Raw genomic sequence first — 23,479 nt, forward strand, 5'->3', positions numbered from 1 at the left:
AGGTGATAGTGCTGCTTGCATTCCTCAGTGTGCAGACCATGCTGTGGGGAGAAATAACAGCAAAAACAAAAAATGGGGAATTGTTCAGGTCAATTCTCTGAGAGCCTCCAAAGCTGTGGATCATAACATTTGAAGGAGTTGCAAGGCAGCCTTGGCTGACACAGGTATTGCCACCTGGGAACGAAATAAATTGGAGGTAGAGGGAAGAAGAAAGAGGTCAGAAAATGCAACGGCCTCTCAGTCAGAGAGGTCAGAGAACAGCAACTGCCTCTCAATCTCATTATATCATCATCTCACATGAGGATGATCCATTCTGGGTTGGATCTCCAGCAGCTACTGTCAGGTGGCTCCCGTGTGTTCCAACAGCTCCCATGTATTCCAACAGGTTTTCTAAATAGATCATGATATTATCTGCAAAAAGTGATCATTTTGTTTCTTGTTTGTCTCTGAGTATTCCTTGGTTTTGTCACCATACTTCAGCTTCGTTCTCCTTCCATTTCTGAAGCCATTTCTCCTAATGTTAAGTTCTTCCCAGAACCTCTACTTTGAGGAAGGACCTAGACCAGTCATTCTTCATTCTTGTGACTTTGCCATCATGCTATTGTGTAAGTACTTTTCTCCATTTTTTGATCTTGGCTTTCAGATAGTCGATAATCAATCCTTAAATCTATTTTCCAGATCAGTTTTTCAAAAATATAAAATGTTACATTTCCTTCTACTTAGAGATCTTTTGAGTTTGATTTAATATTTCTTTTTGTCTCATGGAATTATTTATTTGTTTAGTCCATTTTAATTTTGAGAATCTATTGCTTGGGTAAAGTTTTGTATTTCTTGTATTTTTTTTTAATTAATACTCATCAAAATTTTCTTTAGTGCTTTCATTTTATTTAAAACACAAGTTCTTAAGTTGAGGTTTTTAATTTTTTAATTTTAATAAATGTTTGTATTTCAATGTTATTAGTTTCTTTTCTAATCCTGTATATTTTATTTTCTGCCCTTTAAATCAACATTTTCAAAAGGGGTTCAAAGATTTGACTAGCTTGCTAAGAAGGTCAATGAAACAAACAAATTCACAAGAATCTTTGATTTATAATATCATTTTAATTCTTTCTTTAAAGAAATAAAACAGGGGCAGCTAGATGGCACAGCAGATAGAGCCCTGAAGTCAGGAGGACCTTAGTTCAAATCTGGCTTCAGACACTGAATATTTCCTAGCTGTGTGACCTGGGGCAAGTCACTTAATTTCAATTACCTCAGCAAAAAAAAAAAAAATTAAATAAAACAAAACAACTCTTGCTCTATTTGTCCTAGTGAAGGGGGAGGAAAACTGTTCCCTTTACTGAAATTGTGTTCCCTTTAAGATTATTATTCTAAAACTGTGTTCCCTTTTGATCTGTGATCCTTTTGGAGTCTCAGCCCCTCTGAAAAAGGCATATCCCCCCAGATAAGTTATCTTTTGGGGATATCAGAGCCTTTGATTCAATTAGAAATCCTAGTCAAAAATCACCCCTTTGACTTAAGTGTTGTTAATTCCAATAGGAGATCTGGGCTGGATATTAATAAGCATCTAGGCCTGGGAACTTTGGCTTCCTGAAGCCTCAAGACTCCTTTTAAAGGGCAGTTTCTAAACTCACTCCTTGCAGAGGTCTATAGTAGGAACATGCTATGCCAACGAACCTCTCTTTCTCCTTGGCATAGCTGCCTATGAGAACCCTGCCTACTGAGAAGGCATTCTCTTCTCAATGCCAGACTCCATTTCCCTAATAGGACTTTGCCACTATAGAAGTAAGTCTCTTACCAAAAGTGGCTTCCTGTCAACAATAAACTTTCATTTTTGCCAATTAATAATTCGGAGTTTCATGAATTCTTTCATGAAAAACCTGTGCCAACCAAAAGGGAATTTTAACAACTCTCTGACTGCCATTAACCTCATTACTAGAAATTCTAGTTGACTTTGTGGCAAGTTTTGAAGTTATACTTTTTTTTTGCATTTGTGTCTTGGATACTTCTGACCAGAATAGCTCCTCATTGTTGGAGTCTTTTGCTTACTCATTCTGCCAGTATTACTTCTTAAATTTAAATTTTTTATAAAAGTCAAATCATGCATTTCTGCAGAAAATGTTAGTGTCTTATTAGACCCTAATTTGGTTTATCTATGGTCCTTGTTTTGGCTTTCTCAGGGCATTAAATTCTTTGTTCTTAGGGATAGATCAGACTACAGACATGAAAACTTTTAGTGTGTCCTAAGTGGTATTATCTAGGGCAAAGTTTAATCATTGCCTTCCTGGTCTGAGCTCTGCAAACTCTAATCCCAATGTAAATCTGGATAACATATCTGTAGGCCTTCCCCTAGCTTCTGCTGGTTTCAATATCTGTCATCTAGATGATAGAGCCTTCTAAGGCTCTGTAGGTTCAGAGCAACAGAACCGAATGTTCCCCTTTGAGTCCCAAACCTCAACTTCAGGTACCAACCCAGGCCTGGAGACTTAATTTTCAAGTCTTCTCTTTATTTTCACTTCACTCCTCTTTAGTGCCATATCTTTGTTGCTCACTTTTGTTCTTGTACCTTGCCCAATACAGAGGCTCAGGCCAGGCTAGATCCATGCACGACCTCTCCTTGTCATAGAATACCATAATATAGCAACAGGCCAGTCTTTCCACTCTAGCCTAGCCATAGATCCCCTGCTTTATCCTTCCTAGATCTACATCCAATTCTGAAGTCAGAAAGACTCAACTGCTGGCCGCTCCCTGCAAGGTACATGAGGTCAGATTCAGTCCCCCCTAAAACTGTGACCATTTTCTGTTTTGTTACATAGCCACTTCTCAGCCCTACCTCTAGCCATACATTCTGTCCTTAGTCCATGATGGCTGTAATCCAATTCTGATGTCAGAGTGGCTCACTTGCCTAGAAAAATGAACCACTGTCTTTTTAAATTGGATTTCACAATCTTTACTCTGGGCACTTCCCAGATCTTTTTTGGATGAGGAATAGCTGAGTAGTACTGTTTCCTCATCTTAGCCATGCTGGCCAGTTATAGATTCTTGTTTTGTCAATAGATTCATAAGCAACAATCTTTTTTTTTTTTTTTTTTTTTTTTTATTTAATAGCCTTTAATTTACAGGATATATACATGGGTAACTTTACAGCATTAACAATTGCCAAACCTCTTGTTCCAATTTTTCACCTCTTACCCCCCCACCCCCTCCCCTAGATGGCAGGATGACCAGTAGATGTTAAATATATTAAAATATAAATTAGATACACAATAAGTATACATGACCAAAACGTTATTTTGCTGTACAAAAAGAATCAGACTCTGAAATATTGTACAATTAGCTTGTGAAGGAAATCAAAAATGCAGGTGTGCATAAATATAGGGATTGGGAATTCAATGTAATGGTTTTTAGTCATCTCCCAGAGTTCTTTTTCTGGGTATAGCTAGTTCAGTTCATTACTGCTCCATTAGAAATGATTTGGTTGATCTCGTTGCTGAGGATGGCCTGGTCCATCAGAACTGGTCATCATATAGTATTGTTGTTGAAGTATATAATGATCTCCTGGTCCTGCTCATTTCACTCAGCATCAGTTCGTGTAAGTCTCTCCAGGCCTTTCTGAAATCATCCTGTTGGTCATTTCTTACAGAACAGTAATATTCCATAATTTTCATATACCACAATTTATTCAGCCATTCTCCAACTGATGGACATCCATTCAGTTTCCAGTTTCTAGCCACTACAAAAAGGGCTGCCACAAACATTCGTGCACATACAGGTCCCTTTCCCTTCTTTATAATCTCTTTGGGATATAATCCCAGTAGTAACACTTATAAGCAACAATCTTGAAAGAAAAAGGAAAGCCAAAGGAACATAGCATCTCTCAAGAAACAGAAAGAGGTTAGAGAGATTATCTGCTATTTGGGTTTTTTTTGGGGGGGGAGGACTATAAGGTTTGAACTAAATTGCAAGAGGTTGAGTGGGAGAAGATAGTGAGAAAGGATAGACATAGGTTGTAGACAAGTTGTTTTCTGAAACTGTAGCAGGTAAGAAGAGTAGAAAAATGAGAAAATGGATATGACAGAAGAATTAAAAGGCAAGCCACTTTTTTTTAGAATAGGGAAGATATGAACATCTTTTAGGGTGGGAGACTGAGGATAAATAATAGTTGGAGCAACTGCAAGTATAAGTTACTAGTGAAAATGGGAACAAGCACACAAGTAAAAAGTCTAATCATATGTAGATGGTGCTCCCTCCTCAGGGGCTTCTTCAATTTCATGAGGTATCCATCTAAAGGGTTATTCCTGTGGAAAGAGCTACCCTCAAGGTGATACAAAGAGCCATTATGGATTCATCAACAACAAATCATTTCAGAAAAACCCGATTTCCTTTTTGGGGAACATGATTTCTAAATTTGTAATTGAGGGAAATATTTTAAATAGTTTGCCTAGATTTTCACAAAGCTGTTAATTAAGTAGTTCATAATATTCTTGTGAAAAAAATGGAAAGATATGAATTAGATGATTATTAAATCAAGTAGATTAAGAATTGGCTTTTTTGACTGGATGGAAAGAATAGCTGTAAATGATTCAATGTCAGCATAGCAGGTCTTCAATATAGTACCCCACTGATCTGGGTTTAGCCTGTATTGTTTAATATTTTTATCAATGACTTAGAACCATAGATAACATGTTTATCAGATTCATAGATAAGACAAAGATGGGAGGAATAGTTAACACAGTGAATGATCATGAGCATCCAAATTGATCTTAACAGCATAAAATATAGATCTTAATTTAATAAGATTTAATTACATTGAGATAAATATAAAATGTTACACTTGGGTACATAAAAACAACTTTACAAATATAAGCTAAGAGAGATATGAATAGACAGCAGTTCTTTAAAAAAATCAAGTTGGGGTTTGAATGGACTGTAATTTTTTTCTCAGTAATATTTTATTTTTCCAATTACATGTAAAGATAATTTTTTAACATTCCTTTTTGTAAGATTTTGAGTTCTAAACTTTTTTTTCCTCTCGCTCCTCCCTCTCCAAGAATCAGACAATAGGATATAGGTTATCTATGTACAATCATTTTAAACATATTTCCATATTTGTCATGGGGAAGAAAAATCAGAACAAAAAGGAAAAACCATAAAAAAGAAAAAGCTAACTATAAAAAAAGTGAAAATGGTATTTTTTGATCCACATTCAGTCTCTATAGTTCTCTCTCTGGATATGTCTAGATGACATTTTTCATCCCAAGTTATTGGAATTGTTATTGGATTGGATCCAAGTTATTGGATCATTGCATTGCTGAAAAGAGCCATGTCCATCAGAACTGATCATCATATAATCTAGTTGTTACTGTGTACAATATTCTCCTGGTTCTGCTCACTTCACTAAGTATCAGTTCATGTAAGTCTTTCCAGGCTGTTCTGAAATTAGCCAGCTCATCATTTCTTATAGAACAATAACATTCTATTACATTGATATACCATCATTTTTTCAGACATTACCCAATAGATGAACTCAATTTCCAGTTCTTGAACTGCTACAAATATTTTTACACATAGGAGTTCTTTTCTCTCTTTAATGATTTCTCTGGGATACAAATCCAGTAGTGAGACTGATAGATCAAAGGGTATGTACAGTTTTATAGCCATTTAGCCATAATGGGTGGATAATAATATTAATATGAGTTAGTATAGGAAGTGGGAAAGGGAAAAACATTTATATGTGCCTACTATGTGCCAGGAAACTTTGCTAAATACTTTACAAATATTACCTCATATGATCCTCATGACAATTCTATGAGATAGATACTTTTATAATCTTCATTTTATAATTGAGAAAACCGAGGCATAGAGAGATTAAGTGGTTTGGCTATATAGCTACTAAGTTTCACATTTGAATTCAGGTCTTTCTGAGTCCAGGCAAAAAAACTAATGTGGTATCGGGCCCCATTAAAAGGAGTATAGTTTCTAGGATTGGGAACATAATAGTCTCATTGTACCCTGCCCTCTTCAGATTTCAAATGAAATATCATGTTCAGTTATTGGCACCATAGTTTAAGAAGGACGCTGATGAATTAGAGAGTCTACAAAAGAAACATACTATGCTCAAAAGAAAGGAGAGCAGCCAATAGGTCAGAATGTTGTATTCAATCTAAGATATGATAACTGTTTTTTCCCCCTTAAATTTTTTCCCATAGGTTTTCATTTGAATAGAGGGTAGAGATTTTTTTCCTGTAGAAATGGCTAGGATACAAAAATAAATATAATCAATAAAATGTATTTTGATTTTGGGAGCGGAGCCAAGATGGCGGAGAAGGCACACACAACTTTCTAAGTTCCTCTCATTACCCTCATAACCAACTATTTAATTCAGCCTCAAAAATAGCTCTTCACTGCTTAAATTAATTAAAAAAATTTTTTTTTATTTAATAGCCTTTTATTTACAGGTTATATGTATGGGTAACTTTACAGCATTAACAATTGCCAAACCTCTTGTTCCAATTTTTCACCTCTTACCCCCCCCCCCATCCCCTCCCCGAGATGGCAGGATGACCAGTAGATGTTAAATATATTAAAATATAACTTAGATACACAATAAGTATACATGACCAAACCGTTATTTTGCTGTACAAAAAGAATCAGACTCTGAAATACTGTACAATTAGCTTGTGAAGGAAATAAAAAATGCAGGTGGGCATAAATATAGGGATTGGGAATTCATTGTAATGGTTTTTAGTCATCTCCCAGAGTTCTTTTTCTGGGAATAGCTAGTTCAGTTCATTACTGCTCCATTAGAAATGATTTGGTTGATCTCGTTGCTGAGGATGGCCAGGTCCATCAGAACTGGTCATCATATAGTATTGTTGTTGAAGTATATAATGATCTCCTGGTCCTGCTCATTTCACTCAGCATCAGTTCATGTAAGTCTCTCCAGGCCTTTCTGAAATCATCCTGTTGGTCACTTCTTACAGAACAATAATATTCCATAATATTCATATACCACAATTTATTCAGCCATTCTCCAACTGATGGGCATCCACTTAGTTTCCAGTTTCTAGCCACTACAAAGAGGACTGCTACAAACATTCGTGCACACACAGGTCCCTTTCCCTTCTTTATGATCTCTTTGGGATATAAGCCCAGTCGCTGCTTAAATTTGTGAAGATCAGAAACACTACAATTTACCCAGCTGAAGTCAATCTGGAAGACCACCAGGAAAGGTTTGTCCTGAGGGGCAAGGAATAGACTAGCACAGGCAGTGAGAGACTAGCGTCCTGGGCAGACCAGGGGCAGGGTGATCTCTTTGGCTAGAGAAGTTATAGAGCCGACTCTGCTATGGGCTAACTGCTCTGCCTTGATTACAAAGCAGTAAACTGGCAGAGAAATTAAAGCCTAAAACAGAGGGTACTCTAAAAAACGCCAGAACCTAACAAGATCTGGCTGTAACTACTCAAACCTGGAAGTGACTCAAGCAGACTGTAAGGCAGCCCTGCAGCCACATCCTGCAGCTTGGGGCTTTTGTGGGGGCAGTTACAAACCCGCTTGGAAGGGGGGCACAGCCTGGGCAGCCTCTAATCAGCACAGTGGGGGGCTCGGCCTGGGGCAATAGAACTTCCCCAGCAGGACTGTGCTTCCCAGGGCAGAGACACTTCCTGTCCCTGCTAGTCCATTCACTGCTCAACTGCTAATACCCACAGCCCCAGGGTGGGATTTGGCTTGGGTTAGTGAAACTCTCACTGCTCAGTGTCTAGGCCCAGGGCAGTCGTTATCTCACACAGCAGGGGTTCTTTGCAGGGCATTTTCCCAGCTCTGCCCTGCAGGCCTGAGTTATTTCCAGGTGGGAAATTCTTTCCCAGAACACTCCAATATCTCCCTGCTTTTTGTAGCCGGCTGGCAGGACAGATACCCGTCCATACACCTTTCATTGCTCTGCAGAGGAAGCTGGTAACCTCCTGGCCCTGAAGGCAGACCCTACAGGCTTTAACAAAATGAGTAAAAAAATCAAAAGGATGATTGATAGTTTCTATTCAGAAAGAGAACAGCTTTTCAACCCTGAAGAGACTAATAACAGACAGGCTCCAGACATTTGTTAGTCCCCAATACAAAAGGCTCTCCTAGAAGAGACTATTAAAAACCTTAAAAGAGAACGAGAAGAAAAATGGAGAAAGGAAAGAGAAGCTATGCAAGAGAGTACAGAAAAGACATATAACTCACTAAAAGAAAAATTTGATAAAGTGGAAAAAGAAAACAACTTCCTGAAATGTGAATTGGAAAAGGCAAAAAACTCCCAAGAAATGCAGGGAAACAGAATTTGTGAATTGGAAAAAGAAAATAAGTCACTAAAAAAAAATTAGTGAAATGGAAAAAATTCCATAGAGCAAAACAAGTCATTTAAAAACTCAATTGGACATACACAAAAAGAAATTAAAAAAGCTAATGAAGAAAAAAACTCACTAAAAATCAGAACTGAACAAAGAAATGACTGATTCATTGAGACAGGAAGAATCAGTCAAGCAAAACCAAAAAAAAAAAAAAAAAAAGATAGGAAAAAAATGTCAAATACTTACTTGGAAAAACAATAGACCTGGAAAATAGATCTAGGAGAGATAACCTGAGGATCATTGCACTACCCGAAAATTATGATGAAAAAAAAGAGCCTAGATACTATTTTACAGGAAATCATCAAAGAGAATTGCCCAGAAGTAATAGAACCAGAAGGTAAAATAGGCGTTGAAAGAATCCATCGAACACCTTATGAAAAAGACCCTAAAGTAAAGACTCTGAGGAATATTGTGGCCAAACTTCAGAATTTTCAGACTAAAGAAAAAATTTTACAAGCAGCCAGGAAAAAACAGTTCAAATACTGAGGTGTCATAATAAGGGTCACACAAGATCTGGCTGCCTCAACATTAAAGGATCGAAGGGCCTGGAATTTGATATTCCAAAAGGCAAAAGAACTTGGAATGCAGCCAAGATTAAACTACCCAGCTAAGCTGAGCATTTTTTTTCCATGGAAGAAGATGGACATTTAATGAAACAGAGGAATTCCATTTGTTTCTAAGGAAAATACCAGACAAACAAAAAATTTGATCTCCAACCACAGGACTCAAGAGAAGTAGAAAAAGGTAAAAGGAATTCTTGAGAACTGTATTTCTGTTGCGGATATACATAAAAACCTCATGCGTAATTTGATTTTACTGATATAACATAAAAAAGGGAAGTAGAAATGGAAAGGGGATAATGTCAGAAAAAAGGAAAAGGGGAGATAAAAAAGAGGGAAACTATATGCAATGATGAAGCAAAGGAAACCTATCATATCTGAGGGAACTTAGAGGGAGGAACATTGTGCGAATCTTACTCTCATCAGAGTTGGCTCAAAGAGGAAATAATTGACACATTTGTTTTACAGAGAATCTTCTCTCACCTCATTAAAAAGTGGGAGAGGAAAAGGGAAAAGGAAAAAGAGTAATAAGGGAAGGGTACAAGAAAGGGAAAGGGATTCAAAGGGAGGACGGAGGGATACTAAAGAGGGAGAGCTGGGTGATGCAAGTGGGACGAATAAGTTTAATACTAAGGAAGGGGGGAAGGAGGGCAAGAAAAAGAAAAGCATAATCTGGGGATATTAGGATGGCAGGAAATACAGAATTAGTAATTTTAACCGTAAATGTGAATGGGATGAACTCCCCCATAAAGAGGAGGTGGATAACAGACTGGATCAAAAGTCAGAACCTTACACTATGTTCTTTACAGGGAACACTTTTAAAACAAGGAGATACATACAGAGTAAAGATAAAAGACTGGAGCAGAATCTATTATGCTTCAGGTGAAGTAAAAAAAGCAGGGGTAGCCAGCCTTATCTCAGATCAAGCAAAAGCAAAAATTGATCTAATTAAAAGATATAAGGAAGGAAACTATATCTTGCTAAAAGGTACTATAGACAATGAAGCAATATCAGTATTAAATATATATGCACCAGGTGGTATAGGATGTAACTTCCTAAAGGAGAAGTTAAGAGAGTTACAAGAAGAAACAGATAGCAAAACTGTAACAGCGGGAAATCTCAATCTTGCACTCTCAGATTTAGGTAAATCAACTCACAAAACAAATAAGAAAGAAATTAAAGAGATAAATAGAATATTAGAAAAATTAGGTATGATAGATCTCTGGAGAAAACTGAATGGTGACAGAAAGTATACTTTCTTCTCAGCAGTACATGGAACCTACACAAAAATTGACCATATATTAGGGCATAAAACCCTCAAAATTAAATGCAGGAAGGCAGAAATAGTAAATGCTTTCTTTTCAGATCACAATGCAATAAAAACTACATTCAACAAAAAGTTAGATGTAAATAGACCAAAAAGTAATTGGAAACTAAATAATCTCATCTTATGAATGATTGGGTGAAACAGCAAATTATAGACATAATTAATAATTTCAGTCAAGATAATGACAATGGTGAGATGTCATATCAAAATTTGTGGGATGCAGCCAAAGTGGTAATAAGGGGAAATTTTATATCCTTAGAGGCTTACTTGAATAAAATAGAGAAAGATAAGATCAATGAATTGGGCTTGCAACTTAAAAAGCTAGAAAAAGACCAAATTTAAAACCCCCAATCAATTACTAAACTTGAAATTCTAAAATTAAAAGAAATTAATAATATTGAAAATAAAAAACTATTGAACTAATAAATAAAACTAAGAGTTGGTTTTATGAAAAAATCCAATATTTTATTGGGATAAACCTTTGGTAATCTGATTAGAAAAAGGAGAGAGGAAAATCAAATTAGTAGTCTTAAAAAATGAAAAGGGAGAACTTTCCAGCAATGAAGAGGAAATTAAAGAAATAATAAGGGGTTACTTTGCCCAACTTTATGCCAATAAATTTGATAACCTAAGTGAAATGGATGACTACCTCCAAAAATATAGGCTTCCCAGATTATCAGAGGAGGAAGTAAATTGCTTAAATAGTCCCATTTCAGAAAAAGAAATAGAACAAGCTATTAATCAGCTCCCTAAAAAAAATCCCCAGGACCAGATGCATTGATATGTGAATTCTATCAAACATTCAAAGAACAATTAGTCCCAATGCTTTATAAACTGTTGAAAAAATAGGGAATGAAGGAGTCCTACCAAATTCTTTTTATGACACAGATATGGTACCAATACCTAAACCAGGTAGGTTGAAAACAGAGAAAGAAAATTATAGACCAATCTCCCTAATGAATATTGACGCTAAAATCTTAAATAAAATTTTAGCATAAAGACTACAGAAAATCATCCCCAGGATAATACACCATGATCAAGTAGGATTTATACCAGGAATGCAGGGCTGGTTCAATATTAGGAAAACTATCAGTATAATTGGCCATATTAATAACCAAAGTAACAAAAACCATATGATTATCTCAATAGATGCAGAAAAAGCATTTGATAAAATCCAACATCAATTCCTATTAAAAACACCTGAGAATATAGGAATAAATGGACTTTTCCTTAAAATAATCAGTAGCATCTATTTAAAACCAGCAGTAGTCATCATATGTAATGGGAACAAACTGCAACCATTCCCAATAAGATCAGGAGTGAAACAAGGTTGCCCACTATCACCGTCACTATTTAATATTGTATTAGAAATGCTAGCTTTGGCAATAAGAGTTGAGAAAGAGATTAAAGGAATTAGAGTAGGCAATGAGGAAACCAAATTATCACTCTTTGCTGATGATATGATGGTATACTTAGAGAACCCCAGAAATTCTACTAAAAAGTTATTAGAAACAATCCACACCTTTAGCAAAGTTGCTGGGTACAAAATAAACCCACATAAGTCATCAGCATTCTTATATACCACTAACAAAACCCAACAGTTAGAGTTACAAAGAGAAATTACAATTAAAGTAACTACTGATTGTATAAAATATTTAGGAATCTATCTGCCAAGGGAAAATCAGAAACTTTATGAGCAAAACTACAGACCACTTTCCACACAAATTAAGTCTGATCTAACCAACTGGAAAAATATTAAATGCTCTTGGATTGGGTGAGCAAATATAATAAAGATGACAATACTACTTAAACTAATCTATTTATTTAGTGCTATACCAATCAGACTCCCAAAAAACTATTTTGATGACCTAGAAAAAATAACAACAAAGTTCATATGGAAAAACAAAAGGTCAAGAATTTCAAGGGAATTAATGAAAAAAAAATCAAATGAAGGTGGCCTAGCTGTACCAGATCTAAAATTATGTTATAAACAGCGGTTACTAAAACCATCTGCTATTGGCTAAGAAATAGACTAGTTGATCAATGAAATAGGTTAGGTTCAAAGGACAAAACAGCCAATAACTTTAATTATCTAGTGTTTGACATACCCAAAGACCCCAGTTTTTGGGATAAGAATGCATTATTTGACAAAAATTGCTGGGAAAATTGGAAATTAGTATGGCAGAAACTAGGCATTGACCCACACTTAACACCATACATAAAGATAAGGTCAAAATGGGTTCATGACCTAGGCATAAAGAATGAGATTATAAATAAATTGGAAGAGCATAGGATAGTTTATCTCTCAGACTTGTGGAAGAGCAAGGAATTTCTGACCAAAGAAGAACTAGAGATCACTATTGACTACAAAATAGAAAATTTTTATTATATCAAATTGAAAAGTTTTTGTACAAACAAAATTAATGCAAGCAAGATTAGAAGGGAAACAATAAACTGGGAAAACATTTTTACAATCAAAGGTTCTGATAAAGGCCTCATTTCCAAAATATATAGAGAATTTACTAATTTATAAGAAATCAAGCCATTCTCCAATTGATAAATGGTCAAAGGATATGGACAGACAATTTTCAGATGATGAAATTGAAACTATTACCACTCATATGAAAGAGTATTCCAAATCACTATTGATCAGAACAATGCAAATTAAGACAACTCTGAGATACCACTACACACCTGTCAGATTGGCTAGAATGACAGGGAAAGCTAATGCGGAATGTTGGAGGGGATGTGGGAAAACAGGGATGCTGATACATTGTTGATGGAACTGTGAACATATCCAACCATTCTGGAGAGCAATTTGGAACTATGCTCAAAAAGTTATCAAACTGTGCATACCCTTTGATCCAGCAGTGTTTCTACTAGGCTTATACCCCAAAGAGATACTAAAGAAGGGAAAGGGATCTTATGTGCCAAAATGTTTATGGCAGACCCGTTTGTAGTGGCTAGAAGCTGGAAAATGAATGGATGCCCATCAATTGGAGAATGGTTGAGTAAATTGTGGTATATGAATGTTATGGAATATTATTGTTCTGTAAGAAACGACCAGCAGGATGAATAGAGAGAGGATTGGCGAGATTTACATGAACTGATGCTGAGTGAAATGAGCAGAACCAGGAGATCATTATATACCTCAAAAACGATACTGTATGAGGATATATTCTGATGGAAGTGGATTTCTTCGACAAAGAGAAGATCTAACTAGTTTCAATTGGTCAAGGATGAACAGAAGCAGCTACATCCAAAGAAAGAACACTAGGAAATGAATGTAAACTGTTTGCATTTTTGTTTTTCTTCCCAGATTATTTATACCTTCTAAATCCAATTCTCCCTGAGCACCAAGAGAACTGTTTGGTTCTGCACACATATATTGTATCTAAGATCTACTGTAACCTATTTAACATGTATAGGACTCCTTGCCATCTGGGGGAGGGGGTAGAGGGAGGGAGAGGAAAAATCGGAACAGAAGTGAATACAAGGGATAATGTTGTATAAAATTACCCTGGCATGGGTTCTGTCAATAAAAGTTATTTTAAAAAATGTATTTTGATTTTAATGGAAAGAAAAGAGATTTAATTTGTCTTCTTGAATATGTGTCTTTTAAAGTCATACAGAATATGTATATTATGGAATATTACTGTTCTGTAAGAAATGACCAACAGGATGATTTCAGAAAGGCCTGGAGAGACTTACACGAACTGATGCTGAGTGAAATGAGCAGGACCAGGAGATCATTATATACTTCAACAACAATACTATATGATGACCTCTGATGGACCAGGCCATCCTCAGCAACGAGATCAACCAAATCATTTCTAATGGAGCAGTAAATGAACTGAACTAGCTATGCCCAGAAAAGAACTCTGGGAGATGACTAAAACCATTACATTGAATTCCCAATCCCTATATTTATGCCCACCTGCATTTTTGATTTCCTTCACAAGCTAATTGTACAATATTTCAGAGTCTGATTCTTTTGTACAGCAAAATAACGTTTTGGTCATGTATACTTATTATTTATCTAAGTTATATTTTAATATATTTAACATCTACTGGTCATCCCTGCCATCTAGGGAGGGGGGGGGGTAAGAGGTGAAAAATGGAACAAGAGGTTTGGCAATTGTTAATGCTGTAAAGTTACCCATGTATATATCCTGTAAATAAAAGGCTATTAAATTAAAAAAAAATAAAGTCATACAGAAATACAAATATATAGCCATCCACAGATTCCTTTAAGAAAGCAGCTACCTTTGTAAGGGCTTGAAGAAAGTTTATATAACCTTTAGAAACAAGATAGGCTAATCTACATTTCCAGAAATAAGTCTAACAGCCTAGAAATAAAGAAGGATAGTAGTTAGAAGTATTTAGAAATCTAAAATATTCTTCTTATTTTAATTGGAATGGAGTCTAATGTCTAAAATAGAGGTATACAAATCAAAAGAAAGAACCAAGGTAGTTCTCTCTTTGCCTCCACATCTCATAGTTCCTATAAAGCCCTGGTAACGTCATTTAATATCATCTATCTTCAGTACTTCCACAAATATACAGTTAACACTCAGAGACCTCTAAACAGGAGCTACAGGGGACCACTGGATATCATCATGAACCTTGAGGTGACAGAATTCTGACAAGTTACTGGGAGCTCCATCAGACTAAGGAAAAACTAAAACATAAAAGTTGTAGAGATTGACTCTTCTAGTAGATTGAGAACTCTTGAGTGAAAAATCTAACTCAAGGAATCCTAGGCATCAGGGTCCAGCTTTAATCTGGGATCATCATGTGGTACAGAGGATAAGACATCTTGGATTCAATGGAAATAGACTAGTATGTCCATTTTAGGGGTTCTTTAGAAGGTCCTGTTAGGGTTAAACAGACCAGCATATAAAAAAGTGTCCATTTCCAATGGTAGGTAGTTTTGCTGATATGCAGTGGGATGAGTGATCCATGTTTGATGATCATAACAGTAATCTGTAATCTTAGTGGTTAGTTAGACTACTAGTGCTGAATTTTTTCTTATTAATGAGATCAGACTTCCAAATTGAGCTTGTGGTAAGGGGTGTCAGGCTATCAGGGTAGGGTCTCTGGTAACCTATTGGTGAAGAAACTTCCAGCACAGTCTTATGTAGATATTTGGTATAGGATGTTATTAGAGTGTGATAAGATAGGCCATGCTTTCTGCTCAAAGAATTCCCAATAAAAATGAAGCAATGGATAGAGGACTGGGCCTGGAATCAAAAAGACTGAATTCAAATCCAGCCTTAGACACTTACTAGCTGAGTGGTGCACTAGATAAGTCATTTAACTTCTCCTTTCTTCCTTTCTCAGCTGTGAAATGAGGATGATAACAACACCCATCTTACAAGGTTGTTGTTAGGATTAAGTGACATCTTTATTAAGAGTTTAGCACAGTGCCTAGCACATAGTAAGAGCCAATAAATAAATAAATATTCATTCTCTTTCTCCTTATCAGTGAGTGTGACAGCAGAAGGAAGATCATTAAGGAGTATTTTAGTTTACACAAATCTGGAGTCTTAGCTATCATATTCTAAAAGATTCTTAATTATCATTTCACAATCTCTAAAAATCACTGGTAAAGCTGCATATGAGAATGCTGTTGAAATGCAAAATTGTAATTTCCTTTAAAATTCAATTTATAAAATGTATGCCTCAGGCACTCATAGTTGACAGAAGATGACAAATGATATAGACCTCCTATGTGGAAAGAGGAAATAGATGAGTGTTGTGTTCTTTTTCCAGAACATAGCCAGGTGATAAAAGTTCTGATCTTTTATAGTGTTCTTCAATATAGCTCGGCTAGCTCAGGCCTATCTCTGTGCTTGGTTCCAAGAGCTCCCTCGGAATGTCTCCAAATCCAAAGGTTTGTCCTTCCGATTCCAGCCAGCACCAAGGTAGAAGATTGAATAAAATCTCTCTTGCCTCGGAGATAGGGCTTGTAGGCTTCCTCCCAGAGTACTCCTCTATGTCTCCTGGGAATGTTCCCAAGAAAAAACTCTCTCAAGCTCTAAGAGCTTCCTGTATATATATGATCTCCCAAAGGTTAACTCCTCCTTCTGGAGAAAGAGGGATTCTGGGTTATCTCCCAGAGTGCTCTCTGGCCCTAAGGGAGGTGTGAATTCAGATATCTCTTTCTAAATCCTAAACTCTCCCAAACGTGTGAACTCCATTGAGTACTTAGATACTTATGAGCTCTCTAAAGGTGTGAACATAAGCATCGTTTCTATCAGTTGTACTTAGTACCTTGTTACAAGTTCTGGCCCAAAATATCTCCTTCTAAGATCAAATCAATCATATTGAATCATGCCAAATTAAATAATTATTGTCTCTATCAACTCCAATGGCTTAACAGTTTGTAAAGATTCCAACAGATGAGGAATTTGGTAAACATCACAAGGCAAGATATAATAGTGAAGGGAGCTTCAATTATCTTCTCTGTCAAAAGCAGAATAGTTAATAGATTCTTGGCTTGTCTTAGTGATAATTTCATCCTTAAAAAGAGAAAAACAATCAAGGTAAAATTCAATTTTAGATCTTATTCTCAACAACAAAGAAATTGATTCCTGGATTGGGAATAATAAGAATCTTAAGGGCATATGCCTCTTCCATCCTAGAAATTTAATATAGAAATAGAAAAAAAGATTAAGTAAGTTTAAGTTGACATGGATTTTGAGGAAGCAGTCAACAGCACTCATTAAGCACTTATATTCTAGATATTGTACTTAATGCTGGAGATAAAAAGTAAGACAAAAATTTGGTTCTTTTTCTCAAGGAGCTCATTATAATGGGAGAGACAATAGGCAAGTAATTACGTACATGTGAGCTACACATATTATAAATGATCAAAATGAAGGCATTTGGAGTAGAACAAGGGTAGGAAAGGCCTGTTGCAGAAAGTAGAAATTTAAGCCAAGTCATGAAGAAGGCTGGGAAAACTAGAAGGTGGAGATAGGGAGAGAGAGCATTCTAGAAATGGAGAACAGCCAGTGAAAAGAAGTGGAACTGGAAGATAGAGTGTCATGTTTGAAATCTAAATATTGGCCAGTGTAATTTTATCATTGAATATGCAAAGGAGAGTAAAGTGTAAGGAGACTGGAAAGGTCTAAAAAAACCAAAGCCATGAGAGCTTTAAATATAAAATTGAGGTAATATGATGCCAGTAGAATTTATTGAGTTTAGGTCATTAAACATGTGATATGAAGAGATTGAAGCTTTAGGAAAATCAGTTTAATAGGAGATGAATTAGAGTAAGGAAACAAAAAAAAATAACTTGAACAATCAGAAGGCTATTGGAATAGACTAGATATTAAGATAAGAAAGTTTTGCATTGACTGGAGAGAAGAGGGCATACACAAGAAATATTTTATAGATGGGTTGAAAGTGGACAGAAAGAAGCTCTGATTTAGTGAATGAAAAGATCATCTGTTTGTTGCATAGATTTCATATTCTGTCAGTATTCTTGAGCATAGGGAATGACTTTAACTTTGGTACATTCTGGGATACAGTTTTTGCATCTTATCATAGAATTTTCATTAGAGGGATTTACAGTAAAAAGAAAAGTGAATATTTATTGTTATTGTTGTTATTGCTATTATTATTGTTTTCAGTCATGTTCAACTCTTTATGACTCCCATTTGGGGTTTTCTTGACTGAGATACTGAAGTGGCTTACTATTTTCTTCTCTAGCTCATTTTACAGATAAGGAAACCAAGGCAAAAAAGGTTAAATGACTTGTCTAAGATCACACAGTAAATATCTGAGATTAGATATGAACTCAAATCTTTTTGATTCCAAGGCCAGCACTCGACTCACTGGGTCACTTAGTTGAATAGAGCTGTAACAATATTAAACTAATTTGTAAGGCATATCTGTATCAGAAAATTATAGTGTAACATGAATTTGACACATGTCTAGATCACCTTAGATGTCATCTCTCCATGTGAAGGATGTGAAGCAGATTTGTTACTTCCAAGAAAAAAAAAGTTCTATAGAGAAAGTAGAAAGCAGACATGAACATTCTGTAACTGGTTAATCTTCTAACTACATATAAAAAAGGAGTCTCTTTTATTTTCTGTAGAGTTACTCAAATAGGTTTGTCAACATGAAATATCTCTTTTTGCTTCATTTGCTTCTATAAGACCTTGGTGTCCATGAATGGCATCCAATGAAAGAAACATAATCTCCCATCTTTAGAGTTTCAAAGGCTTATATCAGCAGACAGACATCCCACTCAGGTCATGACACTAAAAAATGTACAAACCTTCTGAAAAACTAATTCCTCTCATCATTGGCAGATGGAATTATAGACAACATAAAACTAGTAGACCTGAAAGAAGAACAGCTCTTGTGAGAGAACTCAACAGGTATCACATCCAAATAGCAGCCCTGAGTGAAAAAAAGGCTGGTGAATGAAAGCCAACTTACTGAAATAGGAACTGGATATATGTTTTTCTGGAGTGGTCATAATGAAAAGGAATGCTGGGTAGCTGATGTAGGTTTTGCAATCAAAATTAATCTCATTAAGCTCATTTACCTTCCAAATTACCTATTATTACAAGTCACAGGAAGCAAAGACTCAGAGCCATTGACCATATTTCTCTTCCAGCCAGCATTATTACCCTGGAAAGTAGAAAACAATATTGAAAAGTGGCCTTTTGGACTTTGATCCAATAGGATTCATCTGACATTTTGTGCTATGTCTGGACATGAAAATGGTAGGACCAATGCTATATAGTAGATGAACTATCCTGCTGGTACAGCCTGTGGTGTTTCTGTTTTTCATTTCTGAATTTCCTCATCATTTTCATCAAATCGGTCTTGATGTTTTTGAGTGTTCTGAACTAGATAAGTAAATGCTTCTATAAGACCTTCTTGCCCCCTTCTTTTTTGTTTCATTGTTGCCAGATTGTGTTGGTTTAATGTACTCTCCAATTTGGCAACAAACTGTTCCCTTTCAGAGAAACACTTTAATCTGTTGACATTAATTCTTCTAGTATTCTTTTTGCCTTGGGGCCACCACTTTTGTTGACTGTGAATATTCAGCTTTGAGAGGATAATTCTATGATCAGTCCAGCACCTGCACCACATATTGCCTTGGTCACTCTCACATCCTGTCTGTCTCTTATAATCTCATAATCTATTAAATGCGAAAGTTTGCTGAGAGGGAGCATCCACAAAGTTTTAGTGCATTTAGGTAGAGACAGAATACAATGTTAGTGATGAGAAGATCATAAGATGCACAAGCCTTCAATAGTAAGTGACCATTGCTGTTGCTGTTTCCAACTCCATTCCTCTCAAGGACTCCCTACCCTAGCATTTCAGTCACCCAGAATTACAAAATTGCCCCTTTTTGGCATTGATGATCATAATCTCCAAGCTTTTATAAAATTTTTCTTTGACCTCATAAAGATTTGTCATGATGCCATGTCATAGGCACTGATGATGGTGGCATAGCGTTTTCCTTCAAGTAATAATTGCATTATCATGAGCATGTCACTGACTCCTTTTGGAAGGTAAATGAGCTTAATGAGATTAATTTTGATTGCAAAACCTACATCAGCTACCCAGCATTCCTTTTCATTATGACCACTCCAGAAAAACATATATCCAGTTCCTATTTCAGTAAGTTGGCTTTCATTCACCAGCCTTTTTTTCACTCAGGGCTGCTATTTGGATGTGATACCTGTTGAGTTCTCTCACAAGAGCTGTTCTTCTTTCAGGTCTACTAGTTTTATGTTGTCTATAATTCCATCTGCCAATGGTGAGAGGAATTAGCTTTTCAGAAGGTTTGTACATTTTTTAGTGTCATGACCTGAGTGGGATGTCTGTCTGCTGCTATAATCAGTCCAGAATTGGGTAAGCAGACAATTTTCGGGCAAGTTTTCTAGCCCCTTCCTCACATATGGAGGTGAGCAGTACCATTCTTAAAAGAGTGCTCAGATACCCAGGGGACTATTGAATCCCATAGCTGCTTCCAGTAAGAAGACAATCCTGTGGTCTGGCTCATCTGTGTGGAGAGTTGTGACTATAGCTCCCATTGTATCCACATCTGCTACTTTGTAACTCATCTATCACCATAGGGATTTGAGATAGGTAGAAATTGTAAAAATGGTATGGTGATGTCTTTTTATTCATGCATAAACTGAATTTAAGTGAGGTGGAGTTGCATAAAGTCATCAGCCTGACCTTCTCTTCTAAAGCCATCATTGTCCACTGGCAGGACAGAGTCAAGACAATTGGAGATGACTCAAGATGCAGTGGATGACCTTGGTGTGTACTATGTCAAACCAAGCTCTAAGTGCTCCATAACACCTGCTTCATTTGCCTTCATGTCCATTGAAACAAATTATTCTCTTTTGCCCATCCCACCATGGGAAGTCTTTACATGCCTGAGGTAGACCCTTTCTCCAACACAACTTAAGGTTTGAGGTCCTTTGGTTATCCTCAACCTGGATTAGCCCATCTGTCAAAAGGTTTACTGGGGTATGGCTGTGGTGCATGCTACAGCTTCTTGGAGGCACAGGTGAGAGTTAGGTGGATCAGGTGGACACCAAAGGTGGAAGCAGCCCTTTAAAGTGGCTCAGCAGCCTTCACACTAGAGGAACTAATCTTCCCTGCACACTCCTTACACCACATCAAAAGTAAAATACAAATGAAAGTTAGAGAGATGCAGGGTTCTTGACTCAGTAAAAAGATTGATGCAATTCAGTTTTATGCTGATAGTAACAATTTGAAGTGTTTTTATGATACACTGAAGACTATTTATGAGTCAAAGACTTATGGTGCACCTCAACTATTCAATGCTGATGGTGCCACATTGATTAGTGATAAGCACATGGTCCTGGAGAGATAAGCTGAATACTTTCTTTCTTTCTTTTTTTTTTTTTTAAACTTTTTATTGACAGAGCCCATGCCTGGATAGTTTTTTTTTTTTTTTTACAACATTATCTTTTGCACTCACTTCTGTTCCGACTTCTCCCCTTCCTCTCTTCACCCCCTCCCCCAGATGGCAAGCAGTCTTATACAAGTTAAATATGTCACAGTGTATCCTAGATACAATATATGTGTGCAGAACCGAACAGTTCACTTGTTGCACAGGAAGAATTGGATTCAAAAGGTAAAAATAACCTGGGAAGAAAGACAAAAATGCATGCAGTTCACATTCATTTCCCAGTGTTCTTTCTTTGGGTGTAGCTGCTTCTGTCCATCCTTCCTCAATTGAAACTGAGTTAGATCTCTTTGTCGAAGAAATCCACTTCCATCAGAATACATCCTCATACAGTATCGTTGTTGAGGTCATTTCACTTAGCATCAGTTCATGTAAGTCTCACCAATCCTCTCTGTATTCATCCTGCTGGTCATTTCTTACAGAACAATAATATTCCATAACATTCATATACTACAATTTACTCAACCATTCTCCAATTGATGGGCATCCATTCATTTTCCAGCTTCTAGCCAATACAAACAGGGCTGCCACAAACATTTTGGCACATAAATAACCTCTTTCCCTTTTTTAGTATCTCTTTGGGGGTACAAGCCCAGTAGAAAACTGCTGGATCAAAGGGTATGCACAGTTTGATAACTTTTTGGGCATAGTTCCAAATTGCTCTCCAGAATGGTTGGATGTGTTCACAATTCCACCAACAATGTATCAATGTCCCTGTTTTCCCACATCCCCTCCAACATTCCGCATTATCTTTCCCTGTCATTCTAGCCAATCTGACAGGTGTGTAGTGGTATCTCAGAGTTGTCTTATTTTGCATTTCTCTGATTAATAATGATTTGGATCATATTTTCATATGGCTAGAAATAGTTTCAATTTCTTCGTCTGAGAATTGTCTGTTCATATCCTTTGACCATTTATCAATTGGAGAATGGCTTGATTTCTTATAAATTAGAGTCAATTCTCTATATATTTTGGAAATGAGGCCTTTATCAGAACCTTTGACTGTAAAAATGTTTTCCCAGTTTATTGTTTCCCTTCTAATCTTGCCTGCATTAGTTTTGTTTGTACAAAAACTTTTCAATTTGATATAATAAAAATTTTCTATTTTGTAGTCAATAGTGATCTCTAGTTCTTCTTTGGTCAGAAATTCCTTCCTCTTCCACAAGTCTGAGAGGTACACTATCCTATGCTCTTCCAATTTATTTATAATCTCATTCTTTATGCCTAGGTCATGAACCCATTTTGACCTTATCTTGGTGTACGATGTTAAATGTAGGTCAATTAGGCTGAATACTTTCATAGTATTCTCAACCAACCATCATCAATCAGTGCTGAAGTTTGTTAAGGACCATGCCTGTGAAGGGGCAGGTCAATTCTCAAAGAGCCTCCACAGCTATGGATCATAACATCTTAAGGAGTTGCAAAGCAGCCCTTACTGACTTGTTGCTTGCGGACTGGGATTGAAATAAATTGGAGGCAGAAGGGAGAGGAGAGGTCAGAGAACAGCAACTGCCTCTCAGTCTCTTTGTATCACCATTATCCTCTCACATGAAGAGATCCATTTTACAAGTCTGAGTTAGACTTCCAGCAGCCATTGGCAGGTGGCTCCTGTATCACAACAGAAGTTATTTCTATTTATCTCAAGTTGAAATCAATCAACTAATTGAATCCCTAACTGAAATTCAAATTAAAGAAGAGGTTTTGAATGCCATTAGGCTATTTTCATGTGGTAAAGCATTGGGTGCTGATTCTATTCCCTCTGAGATTTACAAGGTTGGAGGGGGTCCATAGCTCATATAGAAGTTGACTGAAATAGACTAGACCAAACTGAAATCAATAGTTTCTTGAATCAAAAAGAAATATTAGAACAAAATTAAAAGACTGAAAACAATAGTTTTAAAAAGTGAACTGGGGCAGCTAGATGGTGCAGTAGATAGAGACTTGCCCTGAAGTCAGGAGGGCTTGAGTTCAAATCCAGCTTCAAACTGTCAGGGTCATGCAGAACAAGTGTTAAGTCTGTATATGACCTTGGGCAAGTCATTTAGCCTCAATTGCCTCACCAAAAAAAATAAAAATAAAAAAAAATAAACTAGAACACAGGCCAAGAGGTTAAGAATTATTGTTATTGTTCAGTCATTTAGTCATATCTGACTTTTCAGGATTTCATGGAACACAGCATGCCAGGCCATTTTTATTTTCCATTATATTTTAAAGTCTA

This window comes from Sarcophilus harrisii, chromosome 2 (assembly GCF_902635505.1).
Source record: "Sarcophilus harrisii chromosome 2, mSarHar1.11, whole genome shotgun sequence".
Classification (NCBI taxonomy): domain Eukaryota; kingdom Metazoa; phylum Chordata; class Mammalia; order Dasyuromorphia; family Dasyuridae; genus Sarcophilus; species Sarcophilus harrisii.